We start from the raw sequence: 27,920 nt of genomic DNA, 5'->3' as shown, positions 1-27,920 counted from the left end.
GACCAGGAGAGCTAAACAAGATTACTTGTATGAAACAAAAATGTTATATAGTATGACATATTTACATATATACCTCCAGTTGTTGAGGTAAAAATTATCTTACATTTGAGTAGTACAATTCAGAGGCTCTGAAACGATGGACTAAATTGTTTCAAAAAGAGGATATAAAGTAATTTTTGAAGCAGCCGCCACACTCTAACTACAGTCAACATTTACACTAATTGTAAAAATATAGATGACTTTCTGCATTGCACAAGAATCTTGACGGAAGACAAAGATGTGACCTTCTGCATAACATCCTTTCTGAAAACATAACTGCTTCCACAGACATGGTGTGAAGCGCTGTTAGTCACGATCTTGGTTTCAACACCATACCATAAATTCTCGCTTTCCTATTAGAGGAACTCACTCTGTTTTCTTTTGAGTAGAATAAAGCAGTTGTGACATTAAATCCCTTCATACTTAAATACACACAAAATATCCTTCACCTCTCTAGTTCCTCTCTGGCAAATAGTGCTAAGCCGCACAGCTCTACACACAAACCATTATCTACAGGCTGTTCTTTCTGGATGACACTTTAGACAGTGATCCACAATGAGTCTTACAGATACAATGAACAATTCATCCTACTTCCCTGCAACTAATTACTGACATACTAGGATTGATAGCTTTCTGAACTGTTCTAATCTGTTTTCTCAAAACACATTAAGTAGAGATACAAAGTCTTTAAAAAAAGATTTTAAGGTTGTAAACTGTGAAACAGTGGTCATACAAAGTACACTTTTAAAGGGAAAGATGGTATGTCCAAACTCCACAAAGAATAAGACATCAAATTTAAAAGGACAGCTGAAAATGTCCTGTCTGATTTGCTTAAGTTCTCACTGACACATCTGATTTGCTGAAGTTGTCACTGAAATTCATCAGCTATCCTGACATCATTCTCCTATGATTTAAATGCCTCTGTGGTAGCTCTAACAAAAAACCTCTTGGGTATCCTGTCTCAACAGAGACATATGGTAGGCAATTCAGAAATGCAATTCTTCCTCAAGTCAGTTCCACATACTCCCAGTGTAATAACAGACCACAGAAATGAGAAGAAAAAATTATACACGGGGACTCAGGAGAGAAAACAAGCAAAGAATCAGACTCCACAAAATAAACAAAAACCCCATCCCTCATTAAATTATACCTAGAATCAGAAAGATTAACAAGAAGTTTAAACCTACAATAAGGTAACTCCACAGAACTACAAAGATGTCTATGCTGCAAGGCAGGCATTACCTATGCTGGGTTCCTCCAACATCTCCTGCAGTGGTCCCCAGCCACTCATGCTGGGTTGACCTGGCAGCAGTCTCGCAGCCTTTTGCCCACTGGGAATCTGGACTCTTCCCAGCTTGAGAGCCTACAAACAGGAGGGGAATCAACTCTTTGAAAGGGTAGATAACTGCAGGACGAGGGGAAATGGTTTTAAGTTGAGGGAGGGGAGATTTAGGTTGGACGTCAGGGGGAAAATTCTTTACAGAGAAAGTGGTGAGGTGCTGGAACAGGCTGCCCAGAGAGGTTGTGGGTGCCCTGTCCCTGGAAGTGTTCAAGGCTAGATTGGATGGGTCCCTGGGCAGCCTGGTCTAGTATTAAATAAGGAAACGAGGAGGTTTGTGGCCCTGTATGTGGCAGGGGGGTTGGAGATTCATGATCCTTAAGGTCCTTTCCAACCCTGGCCATTCTGTGATTCTGTGATACCCAGCTGTTTACACCATGCCAGGTGTAAACCCACATCTTGCCCTGTTCACCCCATGTGTAATTATAAGATTTCAGTTTTCTAAACAATATGCTAACCCTTCTCTCACTGGCTTATTTAAGATGGCTTTAACACAGGCTGTGAATTTTTATTAGACAGGGTCAGAAAAACAGATCTAGAAGAATGCAATGTAATTAAATGTAATTAAAAATGTAACTTAAAAAATCAGCTACTCTACAAAAAGAAATACCAAAATAATATCCTAACACACAAACATGCAGTAGCATATTTTAGATTCTTCGAAAAATTACCTTAAATATTTCCTTCTCTGCCAAAATTAGCTTACGTACTTTCATACAACTAGATATCCAGGTGCTATTGTAGAAAGGAGCAAAGGAAAGGAGCAAAGTGTGATGCTATGCACTACAAAAGCAGATGATGTGTGTCACCTCCTGAGAGATGATAAAATGATCCTCGTACTTTCATGACAGTTTTAGTCTGCAAACTGACTAGGAATCTGATCATATGCTTAAGATCTCATTATTATATTAAACAATAGTACAAATAACCTAACTTCCAATATTGATCTACAGATTTCATCTTCATCCTACAGTGTAGAACACAGTGAGTAAAATTACAGCTCTAATAGAATTTATAAAAGCAAATGAATAAATGCAACTCTGTAACAGCAGGGTTAAATCCTGTAACGAGTCAGCATCTACACTATCTTCCCAATGGGATCATGAATTTTCTTGTAGACAGCCAGAGCTCAAATCTATCTTCAAACTTTAAAAATCCATTACTGCTCCCCAGCGATAAATTGGTAATTGAAACAGTTGGGTTGGTGCACAAATAACACTCTGATGTTAGATAGCCTCCCAACTCACAAAAACATGGAAGCCTTTAAGCTTCAGCACTTTAACTTATTCTCTAGAGACTCAATACATGAAATCACCAGGAAAAAACTGGTGCTAACTTCAATTGCTCCTCAGCAAAACTCTTTCAAGCCCCACAGGATGAAAATTGCTTGCACTTGGTGCTCTTTCAGCAGCCACTCAGGAGTTTAGGGGCATGTTATTAGGTTTAATTTGCCCATGTAGAAAAACTATTGCATCTATTACTACAATCTAAACTTGTGGGCAGATTTTTAGTTTCTGCATTTTAACACTATTTGGCTGTGTTCGGAGAGAACTAGAAAAGGTAATAATCACTATTTTAATTTGTCAACTAAACTTGGAAAACAAAGAGAGACTTAATGTCTTCTTTTCATCCCTTTCTTTCCAGTGAATGTAAATTCCCTCCTGATCTTGGCATTTTAAGATAATCTAGTTAAATATATGCACTTAAATAATTTCAATGTCCAGCAACATAAAAAAAGAAATATTTCAAAGTTATATTCTTATATTATTTATCATTTTATTAATGCACAACCTGTATCAATACTAAATTGCTGAAAACTCTTTGCATACTTAGATTTGTTCATATCTCTAAAGAAGTAAAAGTAGCTTACCTCAGTTTCGAAATGAAATAAGCATAACATACACTTCTAAAAGTATGCTTCTTCTATTAGACTGTTTATGCAACTCATCTCAACATCTGTAATACATGCTAGAGTGCCCTCTCATGGATGTAAAACACTTAACAAGAGTGACTACCAAACCTGTGTCATCACATCATTTCATCTGATTCTAAAGAGTTAATTAAAAAGCCAAGATAAGGGAAGGTTTCAGGAAAGCAGTTGACAGTTATCATTCATTACTTGCATCCACATTCATCACTGAATCTGCAGAATTTTAGGAAAACGAAGTGTTCAAAAAGTGATCTATGACATCAGTATCAAATTCATCATCAGAACTCTTAAGCTGCTCTATCAAGCTGTCTTCAAATCAAGTCCTAGCTATTCTACTGTCTCTTTTATTTCACGCTCATGAGCAGTGTAACAAAACACAGAACACCCAAGTAGCATTCTTCTGGGAGATGCTCCAGTGACTCTTCCAGAAACATACAGCTACAGTTACTTTGGATAAAACAGGGAATTTGTCTTTTGAAAAGTCAAATTCTTAAAGTATTGGAAGAAATAACAATCTCAATAAGAAAACAGATTGTATTTATCAAAACTGAGAAAACAGTAACAGATAGATAAGCAATGTATCCAAGCGATTAAATATTATTCTATCCAGAGAATAAAAAAATTCTAAGTAGAATTTTTTAGAAACCTGTATGAGAAAAAATAAGCAACAATGACCAAATGACCAAACAGATAAAATATTCATGTAATGGACAAATACCTTTGAATTAAATATAGTGCTTAATATTTCTACAACAACAGCAACCAAAAACCTATAGTTGTAGAAGAGATTTCAAATCTGGAATAATTAGAAGATAAACACTGGTTTGGCCCCTTTCCTAGACTGCATACATCATATTCATCAACCACAACAAATATCCGCAGAGTGAGATCACTTTTAAAAAACATCCAATAAAACTGTTTAAGTGCAGTTTCAGCTGTATTGTAATAGTAGATTTGTTAGAATACAAACACCACAGGAATTTTATATTAGTCGGTTTATATTAGTTCTAGCTTTATATTAGTTTTCTACTGACCTTATTTTAGTAAGAAAGTGTTTGAAGATGCCAAATCATTTAACACAATAAAGGAAAGCTCTGACAACTTTTGCATAATGCCTAAAATCAAGCAAAACACTTCATGAACCAGCTATTACAGACTTGATCAAAACAGTAAACCATCAGTAAAGGCACAGATGATAAAGTGCTTTTCTGTAATTTGTAACTATTGCAGTAATTTTTATTATGAAAAATTGAGTGGTACTGGACTTAGAAAAAAAGTGGTCTGCTTTTCAATTACAAGACAATTACTTAGATCACATTATCTATACTCAGTACTTAAAGCAACCCTCATTACATACAAAATTGGATGTATTTTCAAAATTCTGTTTTGCTACTTTTGGAAATTAAAACTTTTGAACATGATAACAGAAATAGATCTAATTACTCCACTGTTTAAGGAGAGAACATATGAGCTTGTGCTAATTTTAAGCCATTTGAGTTGGCTGTGAAACAACAAGCAGCTACAAAGGTACAAGATATTTTGGGTTCCTCAATGTAAGCATGTAACCCCGCAAATTTAGGGAAAGCTTTTCATTGTGCTAATTTCCACCTTTTTTTTTGTCCTATTACATACTTAAAGCAACACATATATACAGATACATCCATTTCTGTGTGTCTACATATAATCAGTGTGAAATATTGCAATATTTAGTAAAATTTGACAAAATACCTGCCCCTCCCCTGACACAACTTCATGCCGTTCCCTTGGGCTCTGTCACTGTCACAGAGAGCAGAGATCAGCTCTGCTCCTCAGCTCCCTATGAGAGTTGCAGCCACCATAATGCCTTCCCTCAGTGCCTCTGCTCTGGTCTGAGCAAACCCAGGGAACTCAGCTGCTTCTCATACATATTCCTCTCTAGACCCTTCACTGTCATTGTAGCCTTCCTTTGGATACTTTAATATTTTTATGTCCTTCTCATATCGTAGTGCCCAAACCTGTACCTTGTGCTTGAGGTGAGACCAAAGAACACAGCAGGAGAATCCCTTCCCTCACCCAGCTGACAGCAAAGAATTTATTGTCTCAAACTTGAAATGAAGAAAATATAGTTAATGTTCATCTATGTTTAATATTTTATAATTTTATTTTCTGCACTTAAATACAAAACCCTGCAGCAAGCTATTAAACGTAAAATAAGTAAAAGATAGCAAAAAATTTAAGACTTCCATGTAATTCTAAGTTCAGCAGCCAAAATCAGACTCAATTACAGTGTCTCTTTCAAACTCTCTTGAAGTAAACCAATCACTCTTGGAAACAGGCTCAGATAACCTGGAATCATAGAATCATTTGAGTTGGAAGGGACTCTGAAAGGCCATTCAGTCCAACTCCCCTGCAATGAAAAGAGACACCTACAGCTACATCAGGGTGCTCAGAGCCCAGTCCAGCCTGACCTTGAACATCTCCATAGATGAGGGCATCCATCACCTCTCTGGGCAACCTGTTCCATTGCTTCACTATCATTACTGTAAAAAATTTCTTTCTTATATCTAGTCCAAATCCCTCTTCTTTTAGTTTGAAGCAATTTCCTCTTGCCCTAATCTGCCCTAAATTCACATGGATTAAAACATATCATATCAGTTTAATGAAAAGTACATAAAGAATTTTAACCTGATTTGCAAGACTGTAGACTTGGAGGATAGGAGGAAGCAGCTAGAAAAGCAAAGGGAAAGAGTAAAGAACATATTAGCTCAAGCAGGTGCGAATTCTACTTTTTAAGAATCTGCCTCAAAGTATTATCTCAGAAGCAGCACACAGACAGACCGTTATTTTGTCCTTTTGATGTTGGAGATCAGATTTCTAGCTTTGGGCAACAGATTGCAACCTGCTGCAGATTCTGGAGCTCAGCTGGTTCTCCGTAAGACATGAATTTCTAATGAAAACATTTCCCACAAACAGACAGGAAACCGAAGAAGACATCAAATGCCTTGTAAGTGACATAGGGGTTTGTTGTGCAGGAACAAAGTGTTACAGTTATTTCTATGTCTTGCTTCTGCATTCAATTAATTCTGGAGATAAAGCTAAAGAGAACAGTACTATTTCTTTAAAACTTTTGTCAGTTTGCACTTACTAAGTGTTAAATTTTTTAAAATATTCAAATGAACTTTAATTCTAGGTAACAAAATATCATATATATTGTATATATTAGGAGAATGCAAACAATTTGTACAATTCTCCAGATTTAATACTGATTCCCTTACTGGTTCAAAAATTGAACTTGATAGAAAAATGTACTCCCCCAAAACTACTGTCTTCAAATAATGGTAGCACTAATGGTAAATATGATTCTGTGGCATAAAGAGCAACTTTGAGAACACATTTAAGCGCACAGAGCATGTGATATCTTGGCAAAACCTTTAAAGTGTTCCATGGAAAGAAAGTATCAAGTGACAAATGACTTCTTGTAAACCATGACCTAGCCTTCACATGTTGTTCATACTGAAGATGTTATGAAAAACAAATCAGGGAAGTAAGTTTAACAGGGAGTTCCTCTTACCTTTCAAAACTGGTCTCCAAGTTCAATTCTTAGCCCGTTCTCTTTTCTGCAATGCATCTTACATAGATTGCTGTGGTAGACTAAGAAATGTTCCGGAAATGTTTGCAGATAACTAGTTTAACTCCCCAAATAATGAACTCTTACTGCTCCAGTTTTATACTGCCTCTGGGAATTTTGACAATTTCCGTTAGCTACACACACACAAAAAGCAATTATTGAATACATATTTTTGAGAAGGTAGATCCAAAATCTATTACCAGAGGTATAGCATACCAAAACTGAAATGTACCCTATGTTACATAAGAGTCCTTTCTTAAAACAATGATGATACAAAAATAATAAGCAGTCATAGGGATATGACAGGAACAACAAACTATGAGCATGAAATGAAACTTGCTGGAAGATTAAAATGCCTGCAGAATGAGAAATTCTCATACATGTCAATGCATCAATTTCTACAAAACTTGTGGCAGTTATTACACCAAAGTCAATGCTAGTAAACAAAATATAACACTTCTCCAACTGCTATATTTTGTCTTACATCATCCTTGACATTTGGTGAGGAAAGAAATAGCATCATATCCTGAAAAACATATTCTGAAAGAAATAATTCAAGACAGACCTCTGAGTAACGGTGTAAAAAATACATGGACTACCATGAAATCATGCACTCAGAACTGCCAATAAGAAGTCTCTGGTGATCCTTGATGACAGCAGATTTTGCCAGGAAAGGTTTCCTTGTATTCAGGAGTAATATTGGCCAAGAATTATTAGTATACAGGTCATCAAAAATTTCTAGGAGTTTAACATTTTTGCTCTTCAAATATAAAACTAAGCCAAGACAGCTCTTTCAAGATGCTACCTTTTACCCTAGAAATGCATTCACACTTCTACAATTAGACTGCTGCTGTAATTAGAGGAACTAATTAATTGTTGGGGTATGTTTTCTGTTTATTTGTATTGGTAAACAGCTTTAAATTACTTAAATACATTTAAATTCAAGTAATAGCACTTAAACATTCCTTCTTCATTTCATCTGTATTTTCTGAAGGAAAAAAGAAGAAAAAGAAGCAGGATTTCTCTGGTTTTTTTCATAGATTTGTTGGCTTTTGGTAACACAAAAGCATAACTTCATCTTCAAAGCAACATAGTGCTAAATTTCAGACTATCAAGCTTCTTTTGATCCTTTCAAATGATAGGACTAGAAAACAGAATGTTAAGCACTTCAGCTGTCAAAAAATGCTAGACTTGTTTTTCATTTTAAAGTAGTCTGGCTGGTGTCTTCATATAATACGTCTCTAAACTCACAGGGAATTTAGCTCAGGCTAGAAACAGCACTACAAGTCAGCATTTAATGCAAGAAATCTACAAAGCCACGACTAAAAAAAAAATCAAGCACTGCTCAGTGTTTGCATTCACTAGTTGTAACTACAATTACAGTAAGAAAAATGTTGACATCTGATAGTACATTCAACAAGGTATTCAGCCACAATGGCAGTTCGGATTTCTGAGAGACATGAGCCCTCCTCCAGCCAATAAGGCTTCAAAGAAAGAGTTTGCATTCTTTTTCTCTCTTGGCTAGCATTCAAAGTTAGTAAATAAATAAATAAAGTACTAGTTCTAGAAGTTTTATAGCAATGGCAATAGAAAAATAGTGAAGACAATTTTCTCAGCCAAATTAGTAGTACAATGCCTGCTAGAACCATGGCTGCATTCTACAGAAATGGCTGTAAAAATACATCTTTCTCTTCTATCCTGGACAGTTTGAAATGCTACTATTTAAAGCATTTACTTATCAGAGTATACAGCATAGAGTACTTATTTTGAAAACCCTGAAGAAATCCTATTTGTTTGGACTTTTATGGGTTTGTACATCCACATTAGTGGGATAGACTAGAATTAATCTAACCCAGTGAGAATGCTGGAGGTAGCAGTACAACAGCCCAACTGTCAAGATAATATAGAAACCTATAATGGAAAATAAATCCCCTCAATTCTTTTTTTTTTTTTTTTTTTTTTTCAGAGAATACACACAGTATTATATCCTGCTCTCCATTAAAAGTACTGTATGATAAAAAGAGAACTTATCTCCAAATATGTGGCCTAACAGACTGTATTGCAGGGCAGTTGGACTAGATGACCTTTCAAGGTTCCTTCCAACTCTAAGGATTCTATGACTCCACATCCTTGTAAAGTCTATTCAGAAAGTGATCTTGTTACAACTTTTTTCCTTTCCAGAAGAATGCCAAAAAAAAATAGTATGATCATCAGATAATTTTATAAACAATAGTCTGGCCAAGTGGCTAGACACAAAGGAAGAAGGATCAATAACCCTATTTGTACATCTTCTAAATCTGCTTACCGTGTTGAGAAAAGACAGGATTATTTATTCATTACATTTATAACTAAATACCTCAACTCAGCATCAACTCCGTTTGGAGCATTAAGATCTAATGCACATACAAAATCATTATCAACTTATGGGTTTTTTTTACTGCTTTTACATGTAGCAAAGTAAGTGAATTGTTCTTCAGCTAGAGTAAACACCAGGAACTACACTTGAGGAAAGGAAATAGCTGCTATAATATTTTTATTACCTTGTATTCTGTGATTCTGAGCAATGAAATGAAATATATTTTTCCTCTTATGGACTTTTACCTGAGATTAAAATCTCACTGAGATGTCTGACCAATCAGTGATTTGAAAGAAAATTACAATTACAGGCCAAATACATACTGTTGCTCCAAAAACAATGTACAAGCAACGTGACTAATTTCAGTTAACTATTTCTAAAAAGGCTACTTTTTTTTTTGTCTGCTTTTCATTTAACTTCAGTTGAAGTTACTTGCACAATAGAAGAAGAGTTCACATTGGACAAATTTACTTCCTTTTCTTCTTCATGGATATATGATCTGCAGCAATCACCTCTAATCATTAAACGCTATGTATGTTTTATGCTTGTATAATCGTTTCTTTATTCAGAAAACTAGTTAAATGCAACACTACTACTGAACACATTATACGATCATTGAAGCAAAAGCCATTAAAATGACAGAATTTCCAAACCTTTCAATAAATACAGCTTTTGCAGTAAATCATTTCTTTGATTTGCCGTAAAATCACACGTATAATGAAAATAAAGATAAATTTGTATTTACAAAATTTTTTGTTAAGCTATTAGCAGAAATACCACTAAAAATTGTGTTAATTTTAAAATATTAAAAAAGAACATATACTAAGTACTTTATTCTTATTTTCAAACACTTCAGTGGACATTTGGAATGAAGCCCCTTAGAATTTTATGAATAGCATTTTCTGATAGAGAAATATTTATTAATGGAAGAAAAAATGATGCTGTAAAATTAGATACAAAGGAAGTAAACAAAATTGTTATGCTCCAACAGCTGTTATCAGATGCTTGTGGAAATGCATCTACTGAAGAACGATATTAATAGTAGCTGCAGATGGTTTTTAAATCCATCCATCCATCCGTTACAGTTAAATGAGCTAGACAAAAGTGACGATAAGAACAACTCTAAAAGACACTGATAGTCACAAAAGCTTGTGTGCAATAACAAAAAAATCCTTGGAGACCAAAGCTCAGTGTGGCTGATAGAAATGAGTGGAACCGCAGTGTAGTGACATGAGCTTGAGTATTTGACCATAATTTCTTGGCTTGTACCCTTCAGTGCCTAATAAGTTCAACTCTATTTAAGATGACTGAAGTAATTTATGAATTTGGCAGGAATTTTGTGTAACTTCTAGTTCATAACCCTATCTTTACATCTTATAAATTAAGCATTATGAGAAATGACACAGCTGTAAATTTCCATTCTTGATCTCTGTGGACCTATTCGTTATATTATGTTGTGATGCTTAAATAATATACATAGTATAACATAACATTAATGTTTAGGTTATTCCATTGTCCTGTGAGGACTGAAATGAACCATCTAAGCTAAACCACCTCAGCTAAGATAATGTCTTGAAATTGTTGAGCGGAGGAGATAGTTTGTATGTTTTAAACAAATGAAGAAGAAAATAAAAATGAATTAAAATTTACAGAAAAATAAGCTTCTACAGACATGCAGGTCACTTAACAAACCATACCTAAGTCAAGGTTTGAAGAAAGAACACAGCTTAATTTTCCACTGCCTGCCCTAAAATACATCAACATAATCACAATTCTCTTCATAATTTATAGATCTCAGGTCTGCTAAGATCAAGTATACTTTTTAATTTGATCAGAGACGTGGATGAAGAAAAAGATGTACCAGGCTTTATCCAAAGAGAATTTAAATTCTTTTCTCTGATGATTCTGTAAAATAGTTTAATAGCAAAATATGAAATAATCCTATTTTTATTACTAGAATTATACAAATTCATAATAATCAACAATTTAATTTTAGATATAAACAAATAAAGGAAAGATCATAATGTCAGAGAGCCTAGAAAATAAAGAAAAATGCAGTCAGCTGAGGAGAAGAATCTTCTGGGCTACCATCCATGTGATCATGAACAAAAAAACACGCGATCAGGAAAAATACTATCACTCAGCATAAGCCTCTGTGACTTGCAAGTTAAACGTTCTTTCACAGGCCTTTATCTCTTCATTCTATTTATCCCTTTGATCTATTCTGCTAACTGTTACTACTATGCATGCATAGCCATTAAGGCAATGTGCAGCAATCTGTAGCAAACAAGAACTTGATGTGACCAAACTACTCAATGGTTTTGAAGCGTCATCATTAAACAAATTTATTAAAGAGCAGACTTCTAGCTTGGAAAAACTCCCACTGCACACAAGCCAATATAGGACTGTCTTGTTTAAATAATTTACAGCTTAACCAATGAAGTGATCTTAAATAATACTTTCCTTGTTTCAGAAACATTGTGGATCTTCTTACAAATGTTTATCCAACTTTATAAAGGACCAAAGTTGGACAATCCATGATTCGTAAGTTTACAGACTCAGAAACACAGTCAGAACAAAGTCAGAGCTTTGATTCCTTACAAAGTAAAAATAAATATACAAATAAAAAGCAAGTAATCAGGCTCATCGCCATCCTCTGCCAAGCACCAGAATCTCCTGTAAATTTGCTGAGGCAACAATTTACTAAATATTTGAGTCACAATGAGTCACCTTTTAATTTTAAGTCATACATATAGACAAACTAAAAAGTGAAACTCACAAATCAGCAATTCATTTCCATTTCCCTGTTTGTGCTACTGTAAGGTACCAGGACACTGGTACACCTCTTTCCCTTGCAGTACTTTGAGGCCACCACCAGAGTTTTGTTTTCTTTTTTTTATTATTCTCAATGAAATGGAAATTAATTTTGAGATGCACAAGAGAAAATGACAGAAAGTGAAGATACAGCTTCATTATAACTATTTAAAAAACTTGAGTCTTCTTTCATAGTGTTAATAATTTACTACTACATCTCTCTTACAAAAATGGTTCATTCAGCAAAAAAAACACAAGAAAATATTGCAAAGCATCTACTAAGCAATACAGAAATATGCTAATTTGTTTTATTGCGCACTTACAGGACAATGGGAAGCTCTGACCATTCACCAAGTGCTAGATCCTGCACTTTGGCCACAATGACCCCACAGACAACAATACAGGCTTGGGACAGAGCAACTGGAAGACAGTGGAAAAAAATGGACTTTGCTTGCTCATTAGCTGAGTGTCAACCAGTTCCCTCAATGTGCTCAGGTGGCCAAGAAGGCCAATGACATTCTGGCTTTTATCAGAAATAGTGCAGCCAAAATGACTGTGGAAGTGATCATTCTCCTGTACTCAGCACCTCAAGTAGTGTATTCAGTTTTGGGCCTCACTCTACAAGAAAGGCATCAAAGCCCTAGAGCATATCCAGACGAAAGCAATGAATGAATGATGAAGGGTCTGGAGCACAAGTCTTATGAGGAGTGCCTGAGGGAGCTGGGAACGTTTAGTCTAGGTAAGAGAAGGCTCAGGGGACACCTCATAGCTCTCAACAACTACCTCAAAGGAGACTGTTGCAAGGTGGGGGCCAGCCTCTTGTCCCACATAAATAGTGATAGGACTAGAGGGAATAGCCTCAAGTTGCCTCAAGGGGTGGGAAAAATTTTCTTTTCCAGAAGTACGGTCAGACACTGGAATAGGCTGCTCAAGGGAGTGGTAGTCACCATCCCTGGAGGTGTTCAAGCAATGTTTAGATGTTCTACGAAGGGACATGGTTTAGAGGGGAAACACTGATGGTAAATGGACAGTTGGACTAGATGACATTGTACATCTTTTTCAACCTTTGTGATTCGAGGATTGAATCTGATCTACAGTTTGTACTAGGAATATGAAAAAGTGCTGAGGAAATTTGAAGAAAATACAGCCTACGTTCCAAATCCTCACACTCCCATACCAGAGATATATTCAAATACGACCCACTTGAAGTCTGAACAATCTAAGACACGTTGGTGTTCTCAAGTTAGAAAAAAATTTTTTACTGTGGACGTTTCTTTCCTTTCCCTCAACCTCAAATAAATGCTTTCCGATACACTGTCTTCAACAAGAATAAGTAGGAACTTAGCTCAAGTTGAAATAGAAACCAAATATTACTGGGCTTGAATCTATTTTCTTCCAGCTCATCCAAAGTTCCTGTGGTAGAGCCCATTAGGAGTGCATGAAAGCAGACAGCTCAAAGCCCACATCCTTATTTCTGGATTTAAATACAGATTGGAAATGAACTTCCTGTGGATAAATGCCTGTGAAAAAATCTAGAGGAGAGTAAGTGCTTGGGAGATTAAGAGATTTAATGTAACCTCTGTCAAAGCTGAAAATTTAGAGGGCAGGATTTTTTCATTTTTCAATCAGTAAATTTAAAGGGACAAAAGTTTATACATTACTTCAGCAATTACAAGTCCTCCATGTGTGTGGTCTCGTGCATATACATACTTTTTATAAATCAGCAATTGTCTATTCTTAATAGAGTATTCTTATTATAGATTAATAAAAGTTAGCTTTTTTTTAAAGGATCTTTTGCTAGTTCTTTATATTTACTGCTTCAGATCTCTTTCTGAACTGAGAGTAAGTAGCGCCTATTTCTTACAAGAATACCACATCATCAATAAAGATTTCATACACAATTTGATAACTCTCTCTTCTTTTCCCCCTTGTTCTGTCATTTCAGTTATTTGTGATGCGTTGGAAATATAAACATAGATATGGTGAGGAACTTCTATGACAAACCCACTAAATTTTATTTACCATCTTCTTGTCCAATTCTTCCTTTTAATGCAGGAAGACTGCAAGAAGAAATAAGTATTCAAATTTACAAACAACAAACATCTGTCTCACTCTGAAAGCCAAATATAAACAGTCATATGCCTGAAGATCCTGTTCTTCAAATAAGCCCATGCCATACAGAGACAACAGCACATACTGAGTCCATTTATTGCAGGACTAATCCTTCTGTTCATGCTTTGCTTGAATGATGAACACCGAAGAATTACTTCACAAGCAGATCTTCAAAGTAGAAATCTGATGGTGCGGGTTTGTTTTTGTTTTTGTTTTTTTTTAACCTTTCCTTGATCTTGAGTGCTGTTATCAGAAATGGCATCCAGAACTATGAGACTCTTGCCATTCTCTCCTATAAGAGTCATCACTTTGCATACACTTCATCTGTCCCTGTCTCACAGTACTCTCTTTCAAACTGCAGCCAAGGGCAATATTCTCATAAATACCTTTGATACAGCAAATCCCTAAGGATTCTACCAGTGGGATTCATGTAGAAAATAAACACAATCACATTCTTATGCATCTGATCTCACAATGCAAAGGCATTTCAAAAATCACAGATGAAGTCCCAAAGCATTTACTCAGGATGGACTCTTCCTGAGTCTGGCAGTAACAACTTTAGACATCTAACAATTGCCATATAAATGAAAGAGACATGACTTTTTTCTTTTTTTCTAGGTGTAAAAAAGCAAAGGATTTTAGGATCCAACATACATGTGGGAATATCAGGTTTGATGCATTAACAACTTGTTGAAAAATTTAAAAATCTTTCTTACTTGATCTTCACAAAAAAGCTAAAAATTTCTGAGCAATTCTGTAAACATCTTGAAAAGGGGACTGCAAACACTTTCAGTATAGACAGGCTAATTAGAAAAGGAGCTGAAAAGGAGCTTCTAAGAGAATTACTTTTTTGCAATTCAATTTGTTACAAAATAATGTCCCATAACTAGCATCACCAATAGAGAAAAAAGGAGAAAAAAATGGTTTCAACTACAGGCAATATTTTTCTTATTCCTTCATAAAATTGTTTTGGTACGTAGTGAAATCAATATTGCTACACATTTATGAAAGAGCAGAGTTGGAATATAAAGACCTTAAGCACTTTCACTTACAGCATGAGTTGCATGCAAGTTAAGGGGAAACTGTTTGATATTCTTTCTTCGTTCCACAGTAACTATTTAAACATTTGGATTTTTAAAAGTAAGATGCATTAGAAAGGCACATCTCAGATCAGTTCATGGTTTTGGAAGATAAAATATACACCGAGAGCTTGGCCAATTTTTGCTAATGTCAAAGAAAGACTCTCTTAAGTAAGCCTTATAGTTACCACATTGTATACTCAGCAATATTGTTAAAATACAGGCATTTAAGTGGTAAAGTCAAGATAAAGACAGCAATAGCATAACAGCTCCACATAACAGTATTCAGAAAAGCAGGAGAGAAAGGCTTCCAATGAAGCATTAACTTCTACAAAATGAAATCAATAATTTTTTTTCCTCCTCCGTATAACACCTTCCACACCACAAAAACAAATAAATAAAAATCTTACATTTTAATTTTTTATGCTAGCAATATTAAAATTATGACAGAGAAGTGGAGATCCTTGAAATTTACTTCTACATATTAAGAGCTTGCTGTATTTTTGATTTAAGTTTTGCAGTGTGGGAGCACTATTTTTAAACTCTGGATTAAAAATAAAGCAGAAAACCAAAATATCATGTGGATTCAAAAGGTTGAGAAATGCCACAGTTTAACTTCAAAGTCCTTACCTACTCAAAAATCAAGCAGCTCTCAGACAAACATCTCACTGTAGTTTCTTAGTTATTTTCCTATGGTTTCCTTAGGGAGAAAAATGTGGAAGTGGTATAGAAGTGTTTCACTTTCACTTTACTAGTTCGCAACAAAAGAAAATTCTATGTTTTGCTGCATAATTTACATCAACCTGACATATGCTGTCAGAAGGAGCCCAACATGCATGTATAAACTACGTGCCCCAGTCTCATTCAAGTGAATACAAAGTATGAATTCTATGAAAATCTATGGTAATGTCCTTAAAGGCTTCAAGATGGTCAGCCATCAAAAGAAATCTTATATTCTGTCAGGTTTTCAATCACTTTCAATTACATCCCCACAGTTGTTCATTCTAATAATTCTCTGCATTTCTATTTACCTCTACTAGTTGATCCTATCTTATGAAAATGAGTTTTCATGCCTGATTTTCCCAACAAATCATGAAAAAGCAGTGAACTAGCCCTATCTGGATCCTACTACAGTGTTGTTAGTCTCCTCTTGCCTCAGCATTGATCCCCTTTTATCTTATATATAAGTACGCTTCTTCAGAAGTTCACACTTCTGTTCACAGTGGTCTGTCAAGGGCATTTTATTATCAAAGATAACTTCTACATGGGAACCGAACTTCTGAAGTTTTCCATGAGATTTCCATGAGTCTAACCTCACATATTGTTACTGTGAAGCGGGCTGCTGTTGGCCTGATTATTGCCCTCAGCATGGGTAATATCCCGGTTTTGCCTTAGGGTTTCTTTGTATCACAGTGGGTGGTGTTTGATTTGGCATAACGTCAAGAGAAAGGCTTTCGTCATCTCATTTTGTACACAAAATTGCACACATTTCAGAACCTACATTGTAGTTTACATACATATTCCTGTCTGCTTTGATTTCAAGAATGTTGTGAAATGCTTTATGAAGCAGATATTATTTGATCGTTCTTTTTCTCATTTGCAGACACTGTGTATGCTCACCATTACTGTCATGATGTGTTTGTAGATGACACTTCAGCCACTATATTTTAGTGGATCTCATTTATCTCAGGCAAACTACAGAACATGGAAAGCTCTATCAGAAGAAATTAAATAGAAACCCTTTTGCACATCCAGAAACAGTAAGCCATGGTGACAACTCTCTTTACAGGGAACTCTGGGGAGAAGCTAAGCTTGATTATTCCAGATCTCTACACTGAAGCTTAACAAAATACCCACATTTTATTAGAAAAAGAATAAAGTGGTAGAAGGCTGCTCTGCAAAGCAATTAAAAAAGAACAGTGAATACAGAAAGGGATGTATGTTTTTCTAAAATATATTAGACATATTTTAATAGAACAGGACAGTATCTACACAATTTCATACAATAGTTTTTTTAGTGGGAATATAAGTATGTTATGTTTTAGTAATCCTGTCAACAACTCAGACAGCTGTCAAAAGTAGTAACGCTTACTGTTGTCAAGCATAGGTTTCCATCAGCCATAACATAAATGCATACTGAAGTGCAAGATATTTACTTGAGCGTACAGAATAGAAAGATTAAAGACAAAGAAGGAGACAAATTTAAATTGTATTATTTAAAAACAGGTTATCAAGACTACAAAAATTGCAGCATCAGTAAACAAAACACATATTAGAAGGAATACAATTCAGCTTTCCTGAGCCATTAAGGACTTGGAAGACATATTTATTTTAAAATATCAGCATGACTTCTGACTAGAGGAAAATAAACACATGCAGTTAGGAAAAATTACTTTCAAGAAGAAATTATTGGAGCTCTTCAGAAAAAAAAAAAATCCACAGCAAATTTAAAAGAATACAAACTAACAGCCACTGACTATCATACAGAATTGACTCTAAGCACACACAAGCGTGCTAAAAAGCACAACACGGGACTTTTTTATTCAAAATAGTACAATATTTCCACACAGATTGTGTGTATGTATACATAACTGCTGTACTCAGAAACACATACTCAAATATAATCTGAGCCCTACAGTACTCCTTTAATGTGGTCATTACGTTTTGTAGAATGGGCTCCATGTGGCAGGAAAATAACAGAAGTTCTCCTGAAAAAAAGTTTAGATTTTGTACATCAGATCAGACCTGTAGTCTAGACTAACCTGTAGTCCAAATTATCAGCCTGTATTAAAAGAAAAGTAATGTTTAACTATTTATAGATACAATGAATCTGACAAATGAAATTGAGGTAAACTACTGAAATAAACTCTTCCAGACAGTGAAACTGCAAAGTGCTTTCTTGTAGAACCATACCAAGACTTCTACACCAGTTATAAACTTAATTAACTGTTCTTTACTTAGCTTATAGAATGCTGCTTATTTCCATCTAAAGTTACACAATTGTTATTTGGCTATATTTCTATGACCAGAGTTCTTGAAACAATTTATTTCAGAGTAATAAGACTTTAAATGCCAATGCTGCCAGGTTGGATAACACATATTCTTCAAAGCTTATCAGTTCCATCATCTTCTCTTTCCCTTTCTCAAGCATATTTCATCAAATAAATGCAGTTAATGATAATGGCGATACTTCTTGTTTCCTTGACATTTCAAACTTGTCACTTGGGACTAATTTGTTATATGTACTACTTTTGTCACTAGATGACAACGTCAATTTTAAAGTAAAGATCTATGTATTTTCCTCAGTGTACAAAATTAATCATCAGTTAATTTCATGTTAAGATACTGTTTGTGAGAAAAAAATAACTAAATAAACTCATTTTTTTCTTTTTTAATTTTTTTTTTTAATCACTTCAGTGATTACATATCAGTATCAGTACACACACTGTTCATATCTTCAGTGATTCGTGTTAAAGGTCTTTTCCAAGAAAAGCAGGAATGGCTATTAGTATTTGGCCTGCCGTGAAGAATCTCTGTCACTGAACAACATGGTATCTGCTGATACTGCACCTTGCATCATCTGTTGCTCCTCCTGCCATCAGGAAAGACAGAAGGAAGATTTTTTTTTTTAAAAAGGTCTACATATAATAGCAACTTTGTTCCTAGTTTTCAGCTTATAGCCAACAAGAATTTTGTTTAGGTTTTTTTTTGTTTTTTTTTTTTTTTTAGCTAGATAGGCTGCAACATACAGCAGTTCTGACTTTATGCTAGAGGCAATTTGACAAAAAATCAAAATATTGCAAAAGGCTTCAATAGATTGTTCTACAACTCAAAGCCTTTCTCAGAACAATGATGTTACTTTGTTATATTTCTTCAAATAATATCAGTGACATCTGGAGTGGAGCTTTTTCAGCACTTTTTAAACACACTTTTACGAAGAAATATCCAAGCCTTTGGCAGTATAGACCTTGCTTTTCATGTAAATTAAGCAAGTAGGCCCCTCAAACATTCAAACTGAATCTTTCCCCATGTTGGCTCTAAATAGACTTCTTAAAATTCAAGTGGAAAGAGTAGATGAAAAACAACATGGGCCAGGAGCACCATTTACTTCTTTCTAGGCATCACTATTCTACATTTCTTCTATAACAATCTTTAAAATGCATTACCTAGCTTACCACTGAAAATTCTGTCAGCATAGTATTCTACAAAAAAATTTCTTCAGGTTCGACCTTAGTGCTGTACAGGTGTGAAGTCAGAGACTACTCCAAGAAGTTGAACTGCTTCTTTTAAAGACTTAAAATTTTTAATACTTCACATACCAAAGACACTTCAGACTATCAGATATCACGACTGAGCTGAGGGATATTTCTGGTAGTATTTCAATCTTGATAACACTTGTCTATGGTTCTTGTCTTCTTTAACTTTAGTGAAAATAAAGCTGTCATTTTATCATTTGAGATCTTTTTTCCTGAAGGGAAAAAAAGCGCAATATGGTATATATTTTTCTCAATGGCAAAAAGTGAAAAAGGTAGCACTGAAATTGGAATCATATGTATGTGAACTCATCCATGTTCTACTATGCAAGTTTTGGGTTTTTTTGTTTGTTTGTTTGTTTTTTGGTTTTGTTTTGTTTGTTTTTTTACTAGGAACATGATTGAAAAAATTGAGGAGAGTAGAATTAAAGGCAGTCAAAACTAGGGCTACAAAATCGACTTTCTTCAGTTTGGTAATGAAATCAGAAGATATAATTTTTTTTCACAATTATTACATCTTATGGATGGGTTGGGGATGGGACTCTCCTAGCAAGAAGGAGAGATGAGCTATTAATTTTTCCCAATATTATATCTTGGAACAGATTCAACAGAAGAAAATTAATAGTACTCCATTTCAGAATAATCTGTGACAAATTTGCTAAACAGCTGCACTCAAATGATGGGAAAATTATTCTGACATTTCCAATTTTAATCCCCTTGTATTTAGCTGTATCTATCCAATGAAACCGCTTAAAGCTTGCAGAGTACTTGATCACTAAACTTCTGTTCTATTTCTTTCCTCTACAGCACTGTGTTATCCAGTGCAAAGGGAGACTGTCAGTTTCTAAGTCTAATAGACTTTATTCTGCTAGATCTTTCAAAACCAAACACTCCACTAAAAATGACTTTATCAGTAAAAAATTCACACTCTAGTATTACATTCCATATGCTATACGCTATCTCTATTCAGGAGGCTTTCATTTACAGCATGTTACACTGAAATAAAGTGTCTACAGAAGAATTTTAAGAACTTCAATTTTGATTACAAAACAAAGATTTTGTTTATTAAATGAGCTACTTACTTTCTGTTGTTTAAACATCAATGTATATTCCTTGTTCTCTACTTACATATATAAAAAGCTAAGAGAAAAATACTGACAATATTTGTATATTTTGGCTGCTTGGACACTCCAACCAGGATAACCTATAAGCACTAGTGCAAGAAACAAAGAGTTGTTACAGATAAACTCTTATGGCAGCAGTGTGAACAGTAGATTAGAATTAGTGTTTACTCAACAACATAAACTGAAACGCTATAAATATATGCTAACACTTTGTTCCTCAACAGTGTGAGGAACTTGCCTCATTCTCAGGAACTTGATAGGAAAAGGTGATTCTTTTCACAGGAGCTAGCTTTAAAATTTTGGTCTTGACACTCCCTCTACTGTGAAGTATGTCAGAGTGACGCAGCTACAAAAAAGACCGTATATTTTGAATCAGAGGAATAAATAACAAAAAGTTAACATGAGTAAAAATGTCTGTCCCACTTGATTAATGCTTTTCCTTGCAACAATACTAAAGAAAACTACAGAATTCTGGTTAAATTCTGCTCTATCCTAAAGAAAAAAAGAAAAAAGTTACACCTGAAAACTACAAAATTACACTTTTACAGCCTCAGTGAGTAATATATATTTTTATTTGCTTGGAAAAATAATTGAATAGGGGAAAGGTTAGCTATAGAGAAACTAACACCAGGAAAAATTGATAAATTGTGTTGTCATGACACAACAGAAGATTTGTTGCCTACCAAATGCCAGTGCAGAAAGAGAAAAGAAACGACACTATATTAAAAGAAGTTACTAAGAAGGTCTGGAAGGAAGCCAGCCATAATAACCTTGTGATATAAGCATGAATAAATGGACATCTTGCAAAATTGAATTCAACAGTTTGTTAGCTGTAGTTAGTAAGCAGATATAAATGCCAGCGATCTCAGAAATGAGACTGGTGCCACACTCAGGGAGAAGTAAAGAATGGCAGACCAGCATCTCAGCACAGTTCAGAAACAACACAAATGGACCAGGAGGTCATTACTGGAGAAACTGAGCTTTATAGAGATAAGTTAGTATTACTGCTATTCTTGCTATAGCATAAAACAAATTGATACAACACTTACCTAAAACAGCACAGACTTGCAAATAAGGAGACAAAGCAGTTCAAATAAATGAGGTATATAGTAGAATCAAGCATGAAGTCTCACTGCAAAAACTTTTTAAAAAAATAAGAAAACATTTTAAAAAATGATAAAAGAAATGACAGAGCAAAAGGAGGCTATTGATCATAAGCAGAGATGCAAAAAAAGCTAAGATGACAGTGCTCCTGCTTTTGACTAATACGTATTTTAAACACAAGTTTGAGAAGCAACAGTGCAGTTATTTTACAAGTTAGAAGAACAAGTGTTGTATACCTAGGAGTAACACAAAGCCCAGAATACATGAGAACATGAATGACTAAGAAGAATGAACTGTGAGAGAACAAGTTTGGGAACATATATGAACTATGAGTATAGTACAGCAGAGCAAACAGCCACTCACAGGATGAAGAATGGTTTCCATGATTTTCAGTCCATAAACTACATATAGCAACAACATTTATGCAGAATTGAAAATGCCTTTAAAGTACCTCAGCCCTCACTGCTTTAGCATAGCAATTAGAAACCCTACCCAGGTTTGCTTAAGGCCAGAAAAGTAAAGAGCTAGTGAAGAACTTGTTTCAGCTGTTTGACATTACAGTCCTCACAGACAGTGCAATAAGTAGTCCTAAGTATAGAGGCAGTTTGCTAAGCATCTTGCTTTGGACCCAAAAAGAGGGCATGCCAAACAGATGGGGATATATTAACAGAGACTATGTGATCTCACAACAAGAAGGAAAACCAGAACCCAATCCACTTATTCATAAATATTATCAATCTCTATTTATGAGCTTGTTAAGACCCTGGGCAGATGTTTTCGTAGTTGAGATTCTTCATGTACCTTAAATAGATTGATTCATAATAAAATGTCACATCAGGTTTCATTCAGCTGTAACCACAGATGGAAAGGAATATATCATTTGAGGTCATACTTCACCAAAGGACATAAGCACATGCTTAAGTACACTTGCAGAACAAAAAGGAATTTCAAAAAATATTTAAATAATTAGCAATCTATTTCTACTACTCTGCTGGATTTTGAAGAATTGGAACAGGCTGCCCAGAGAGGCTGTGTAGTAGTCTCCTGTAGAGACATTCAGAACCTGCCTAAATGCTTTCCTGTGTAACTTACTCTGTGTTAGCAGGGGAGTAGGAATAGATAATCTCCAGAGGTCCCTTCCAACACCTATGATTCTGTGATACTCAGAGTCAAATGGACCCTACTAAACTTATCAGGGGAAGTACAAACAAGCGGCTGGTGTGAGCAGACACTTTCCTAAAATGAATACAGCAATACATCAGTACTGTTTGATACAACCTTATGATGAACTATAATGTTACACCTGATTTGTTTTTTAATTAAACAATAACAAAATAAATTCTACAACAAATAAAAAGATGCTATAAAAGCACATCTTGCTAACAAACACGCTTTTAAAGTAGGAGCTGTATTAATATTTTATTAACTGAAATAGAAATATGATGAAACCAGACAAGTGCATCAGAATAAGAAGAAAGATTTACACCTGGGAGAAGCAGAAGTTACTATGCACCTAGGCGCTGTCCACAATCAGTCCTAATTTTCTGGAGGTTTCTAGTATTTGGGAGGCATTGAAGCTCCCAGTGTAAGCTTGCTGTTTTTCTTTACTACACTGTCATCTGAGACCCAGAAACCTAAGGATAATTCATATTGGATAACTGGCAACAGGGCTCTGAATTGGAATATGATATAGAATTATAAAAAATAATTTTAAAATAACAGAAAGTAAAACTGTCTGCTATGGTGCCACTTCTTTTTATCTTCAGCGGAACTTGTCTCATGACTTCCAGTAAGTTCTCACATTGATCCGACAATATTTGTTTCCCAGAAAGTTAGTGGAAAATCTCTTCCTCTGAAGGGTGATATAATTTTTCTGAAGATTTTCTCCATTCCTCACTGCTGTACCCAATCCCCTTTCTCTGAAAGGAAGACTAATGCAATGGACAGAGGAAATAGCATCATTTCTCAGGAACATGTAGCTTGGTACTTAAACCTTAAACAAAATAATATTCTATCTTCCTAAAATCATCCACTTCTCATAATTGAGAAAGAGCCTGATACACAAAAGGTAGCAGTGTTACAGAACTATAAAAGAACTAGCAACAGGAAAGTGCTAGGAAGGAGGCACTGCAAGCAGTTCAGATGAACCTTCTAGATTTCCTACTAGGTTTTAGGATGCAGAAAATGTCGTGAAAGATCAAATATTTTCTTTTACCTGAGTATTAATATCAGTTCAATAGATATTTCAGAATTATCATCTCAACAAATGAATGTGGTCGAAAATAAAGTCTGATAAGCACATCTTACTCTCAGCGTATACATTAGCTCAAGTGTTAAAGTCAAATTACTATTCATTCTTAACTAACATCTAGCATTGAAATGAAACATTTTCTTTTTGTAATTAGTATAGTAATAGTATAGTATTTAGTACAAAGAATAGGAGTAATTTGTATAAAGAGTATTTCATTATTTAATCTGATCTTTTCCCTTTATTTCGTGCACTCAATGTCCTTGTTCTCAATACAATATAATTCTATTAAGGTAAAGTTTCATTGAAAAAAAGTTGTAGGTAGCTTTCATTTAAGATGACGTAATTGAAAGTTACTAAAATTGGATAGTTGTTTGTCAGGGTTGTGAAATAAAATAGTAAATAACCACAGACCTAGATAAAGAAACTACTGCCAAATATTTAACAGAACTGTGTTTCAGAGAACATTTTTAAAAATTAATAGAGTTTTATGAGTTTTGTGGCATTTCTTGAGCTTTCACTGCCTTTTTACTTAATATATTATGTAACAACTGTTTCTGCTTTTGTCCTAACCAAACCTCATTCATTCACAATTATTCAGTAATTCACACTACAGGAAGCGCAATGAATATTAAGGTTTACATGAAATTTTACAAATATCAACTTCCTCATTGGCCCTGCTATACATTTGCATCCACAGTTAGTCCAATCCTATCAGTAGAACTCTGATTCCTGAGTCCTGCTGGTCAGGAAAAATTATTTCCCACAAAAGCTTACCTCCTCCCAAAATGTCCAGATTGGTTTTATAAGAAGTGAAGCAACTTAAGTGGACTAGACTGCATTTTACCCACCTCTAATCCTAAAACCTACTCAAATTTGCTACCAAATTGCCTGTCACTTTGCTAATACATGTAGGAGAATTCACAGGGAAAAATAAAAATAACCAGGAATAACAAATATTTTGCATGATGCACTGAACAAAGTGTGAAATACATTTCTGAGCGTCATATAAGGCAATAATTAAAAGAAAGGAACACAGAAAACTGTATTACTCTCAAATACATGGAGTCCAGTAACAGGCTGAGGTTTCATCATACCCTATCAAGTTATCCTAAATCACTGCACCAAGTCATAACACAGGAAACCCTTATTACTACACCACTTCATTTTTAGACTCCTCATGATGTGCTGTTCTGAAGCTGCAGTGCCACAGAAAGGCACTGAATGGGTCTCAAATTGCAAGTCAGTCAAGCTGAAAAACAAATTTGCTACCAAAACTTTTTAGAGTGTATCTGGTTTTTCAAATTCAAAATTAATAACAAAATAGCACCAAGGTGACGCTGCTTTTACTTCCATAATAAATACTGTTTATTAAATGCATATTTGTATATGTTAACAGACTTTTTGCTTAAGCAATTTACTTTATGAAACTACACAGAACTGTTCAAGTGTATGTTCTATCATTTACAGCCAGCATATAAAAGTTACTTCACACAGTTTGAAGATGACGACTACAGCATGATAATTGTATTTACATTGTCAGATGCTATTACAGCTGAATGCTACCTCCGATTAGCAGTCCATATTTTGGGAACAAAACACAACTGTTGCTTCACATAAGTCAATCCTCCATTTCTATTACTCTTCCATCTTTGTGGGAGTAATTCAGTGATGAAATAAAGCCTGGAACAGTCACACAAATATTTTCCCCCAACTTTTTCAAATATGGAACTATCCCTGAGAGCACCCAACTTTGCAAAGACATATGCAGTCCATAGTACAGTCCATGAACCACTGTACTTAAAGATGAGCCTTCTTGTGCATAGTGTAAGCACTTCTGTCATTCAACATGAGATAAAGGAAACTACTGACAATGAAGATTTTAAAACAATCTAATAAAGCAAAAGTTTTCTTCATTTATGTACACATGATGAACTGAAAGGGTCAATTCATAATTATTTCAGGCACAGTCACGTCACTCAAGCTTGCTAGAGTCTCATCAACAAAATCTGAAAAACACTGCTCATATTTTATATACACTGGTTTTGACAAAATCTGTTATTGCAGAAGGCTTGTCAGATCCTGTTTCCTACTTGACTTGAAATAAGAGATAAGCAGTGAATTTCTATTCAAATAATTGGCAGTTCAGTTCAAATATTCAGTTTAATTTTCAGGAAGATATATATAAATATTGGTCTCTATTTCATTTGTAATTTTCAGTTTAAAGACTATGAAGTCTCAAAGTTTGGTGATATGGGAAAATCACTTCCTCATTCACTTCCTTTTATTCTTCTCTCAGTACAGTGCTACTTTTGGCAATACCCAAAGGTTTGTCAGATTTCAGATAACCACCCACAAGTAACTGCACTTTGAAACAAAATTGCGTTTGAAGACGACTTTAAAACTGCCGATTATGTTCTTACTTCAAGCACATACAGCCCTGCATGAGCTAGGGATACTTTCTAAGAAGGAAATAAGAAACATGATGCTATGCTACTGCTTTGATATTCCCTAAAATAGAAATGTTGTCTCATTATTAAAACCCTTTGACACTAATTTCTGTATTACTTAGTTGCTAGTTCTTTCAATGCCATGGAATAAAGGAGAAAAATGAATTGCAGTAAAACAATAGTTTGTCATTACCACAATTGCTGTGCAAGCAACAAAGATAATACAATTCTGCCTTACCTGAAGATAGTAATAACATTAGACTGATAATTTGTTTTTAGGAAAAAAAACACATTTGTGGATAACGATATTCTACCTTTAATCATCTAGGAAATCAATCTTACTTTATGCACTTGCACAGCTCCTATTAATGTTAGCGGTATTTCTTCTATGCTTGAACTATGAACATAAATAAGAGTACCATTTCTAGTGAACAGTGAAGCATGGAACATCACAGATGAAATCATCAAAATACAAATAGACTGACAAAGAATCTGATACTACATTAGCACATAAACAAAATCTAGAATCAAAATACTTGGAACAAACCAGAGAGTATATCGATTAGCTATTTGCCATACATTCACATTAGTGATGATCCCAAGTATTTGGAGGTCACTGTCAGTCTTTAAATTAAAGGATTTGGCTAAATAAAAGAAAGGTTTATACTTACATAGCTACGTAAACAACATATATCTCAAATCAACAATAAGAGTTTTTTTTTTTAAAAGAGCATTACACACACTAAGGTTCTCTGTAGTACCAAGTCACAAGAGTACATCTAAATTCATTCTCTAAAAGCAGTCCTCACTACTTGGTTTTAACCCTGTTTTTAAAAATAAAAATAAAAAAAAAAAAAACTAAGATATATTATACATATCTTTAAGCTATATATTTAAGGTATATTTTTATTATTAAAAATTTAATATTTAAGACTCAGCACTTTGTGTCCAAGTTCATCAGCTTTATTGCTCCTGATCTATTTCTTCCTGCCCTAAGAACTGAAAAAGAAAGATATACTCCACTGAAAAATAACGAAGTCAAGGATATTTCCCATTTGCTAATTATAAGAACAAAGCCAGTGTTACAGCTGGCATTATAGCTGAAAAGATTATCGTGGTGAAAATAGGAAATGATACAAACAGACGAGGAATGCTCACCTGTATCCGAAGATCTAGGTTTGCAGGAAAGACTCCACAGAGGAGGGATCTCCAGAAAGAGATCCTTCCCCTGCAGCAGTCAGCCTTTAAATGGGGTCTAGGAGAGGTGCAGCCAGGCTCCACCCCTTCCGGTCACACAGCTGAATTGCCTTCACCTGTGTTCCCATGGCTGACTCAGTGCTTGCCTCAGGTGATCATTCAGATCATTTGCTGGTTCAGGCTGTGACTCAAGAGTTACCAAACAGCCAGTGTTACAAGGAGCATATGTAACTGTTCACATGCTTCATATATATATATATATTAAAAA

The 27,920-nt window shown here is 34.8% G+C and overlaps 1 protein-coding gene and 1 long non-coding RNA gene across 4 annotated transcripts in view; both read right to left on the bottom strand.

Moving 5' to 3' along the window:
• Window positions 1–27,920, bottom strand: part of ZNF385D (zinc finger protein 385D) — a 394,225-nt gene that overhangs the window by 286,930 nt on the left and 79,375 nt on the right. The window lies entirely within an intron of this gene.
• LOC149917461 (uncharacterized) lies at window positions 17,262–27,878 on the bottom strand. Its single transcript, XR_016467723.1, has 3 exons — window positions 27,614–27,878; window positions 21,703–21,794; window positions 17,262–17,984 (listed from the first exon to the last, which is right to left on the bottom strand). It is a non-coding gene; the product is annotated as an uncharacterized LOC149917461 (long non-coding RNA).

Source organism: Phasianus colchicus, chromosome 6 (genome assembly GCF_987193195.1).
Source record: "Phasianus colchicus chromosome 6, bPhaCol1.hap1.1, whole genome shotgun sequence".
NCBI classification, from domain to species: Eukaryota; Metazoa; Chordata; class Aves; order Galliformes; family Phasianidae; genus Phasianus; species Phasianus colchicus.
Note: the sequence above shows the minus strand (reverse complement) of the source record. Positions and strands in the feature narration are given on the sequence as shown.